At 39.2% G+C, this 1956-nt stretch overlaps 2 long non-coding RNA genes across 8 annotated transcripts in view; one reads left to right on the forward strand and one right to left on the reverse strand.

Moving 5' to 3' along the window:
* The window catches only part of LOC127931646 (uncharacterized), a 1111-nt gene extending 844 nt beyond the window's left edge, over positions 1–267 (reverse strand). The window contains exons 1-3 of the long non-coding RNA XR_008142128.1: positions 237–267; positions 96–107; positions 1–8 (exon numbers count right to left, since the gene is read on the reverse strand). The exon at positions 1–8 is cut by the window's left edge and continues 844 nt beyond it. This is a non-coding gene — a long non-coding RNA (uncharacterized LOC127931646). The remainder of the gene's footprint in view (positions 9–95; positions 108–236) is intronic.
* Positions 268–327: 60 nt separating this feature from the next.
* Positions 328–1729, forward strand: LOC127931645 (uncharacterized). 7 transcript variants are annotated; one of them, XR_008142125.1, is made up of 4 exons: positions 328–468; positions 589–1008; positions 1068–1217; positions 1248–1729. It is a non-coding gene; the product is annotated as an uncharacterized LOC127931645 (long non-coding RNA). The 7 variants fall into 7 exon arrangements; XR_008142122.1 differs by having other exon boundaries at positions 357–468; positions 559–1008; XR_008142124.1 differs by lacking the exon at positions 328–468 and adding an exon at positions 479–498 and having other exon boundaries at positions 559–1008.
* The last annotated feature ends 227 nt before the right edge of the window (positions 1730–1956 follow it).

A 1956-nucleotide genomic window follows, 5' to 3' on the forward strand; every position in this document is an offset into this window, starting at 1 on the left:
CACCTCACCTCACCTCAGTCTCCACCTCACCTCACCTGTCTCCACCTCACCTCAGCCTGCTATCTGTCTCTAACTATACCTGCTCTCACTGTCACCTCAGTCTCCACCTCACCTCAGCCTGTTATCTGTCTCTAACTATACCTGCTCTCACTGTCACCTCATTCTCCACCTCACCTCAGCCTGTTATCTGTCTCTAACTATACCTGCTCTCACTGTCACCTCAGTCTACACCTCACCTCACCTCAGTCTCCACCTCACCTCAGCCCAGCCTGCAATCTGTCTACCTGTATTGTAGGTCTATCATGTAGAATACAGGTATAGTCATGACAGTAAATTGCAGCACCACCCAACTCACCTGGGTTAGGGTTATACCCATGGGTTATACCCACAGCATATCATCCATAAGAGATTATAACCATAGCATATCATCCATAAGAGGTTATAACCATAGCCTTTAATCTATAACAGGTTATAACCATAGCCTTTAATCTATAACAGGTTATAACCATAGCCTTTAATCTATAACAGGTTATAACCATAGCCTTTAATCCATAACAGGTTATAACCACAGCCTTTAATCTATAACAGGTTATAACCACAGCCTTTAATCTATAACAGGTTATAACCATAGCCTTTAATCTATAACAGGTTATAACCATAGCCTTTAATCTATAACAGGTTATAACCATAGCCTTTAATCTATAACAGGTTATAACCATAGCCTTTAATCCATAACAGGTTATAACCACAGCCTTTAATCTATAACAGGTTATAACCACAGCCTTTAATCTATAACAGGTTATAACCACAGCCTTTAATCTATAACAGGTTATAACCATAGCCTTTAATCTATAACAGGTTATAACCATAGCCTTTAATCTATAACAGGTTATAACCATAGCCTTTAATCTATAACAGGTTATAACCATAGCCTTTAATCTATAACAGGTTATAACCATAGCCTTTAATCCATAACAGGTTATAACCATAGCCTTTAATCTATAACAGGTTATAACCATAGCCTTTAATCCATAACAGGTTATAACCATAGCCTTTATCCATAACAGGTTATAACCATAGCCTTTAATCTATAACAGGTTATAACCATAGCCTTTAATCTATAACAGGTTATAACCATAGCCTTTAATCTATAACAGGTTATAACCATAGCCTTTAATCTATAACAGGTTATAACCATAGCCTTTAATCTATAACAGGTTATAACCATAGCCTTTAATCCATAACAGGTTATAACCATAGCCTTTAATCTATAACAGGTTATAACCATAGCCTTTAATCCATAACAGGTGTTGAAGGCCACATTCGTTGGGTGGTTGGGTGCTCCAACCCTTTTAATGGCACAGTGATCTCTCATTAGTAAAACCCAATATCCCATTATCTCACAGACACACCGGCTCTCTCGTCAGCACATTTGGCTAAATGAAGGTCACCTTAAGAGGAGTCCCAAAAGGGTACCCAAAAGTAGTACACTACATAGGGAACAGGGTGTAATTTGGGACTCAAGCCTTGAATCCCTCTATGTTTACAACCAGTACACAGAGGCCCTTTCTTGTCCTGTCCTGCCTGGGAAAAGTCTCAGAGCACAGCTAGCTATCGCAAACTATTTGGTCTTTCAAATTTCGACTAACTTTCAACTTGAAATTTGACTTGTTATTCAAATATATGGACAATGTAGACAGTTTGTCTGTGTTGTTGGTCATGATACGTGTGTCTATGTCATTTCGCAGCTCAAAGTTACTGTGGATGTGTTCCTTTTCTGAGAGGAAGTGCTACCCTGTACAGTGTCCTAACCAGGAGTAACGCCTTGTGACTCTATCCTAATATGGATACCGTAATCCTGAAGTGGCTGATGGGAGAAAATGACAACAGGAAGAGGCTATTCAATGGGACAGACACCTCTTAGACAGAAATTGAGAAAACAGACCTGATTAAGTT

This window comes from Oncorhynchus keta, chromosome 9, assembly GCF_023373465.1.
Source record: "Oncorhynchus keta strain PuntledgeMale-10-30-2019 chromosome 9, Oket_V2, whole genome shotgun sequence".
Taxonomy (NCBI): domain Eukaryota; kingdom Metazoa; phylum Chordata; class Actinopteri; order Salmoniformes; family Salmonidae; genus Oncorhynchus; species Oncorhynchus keta.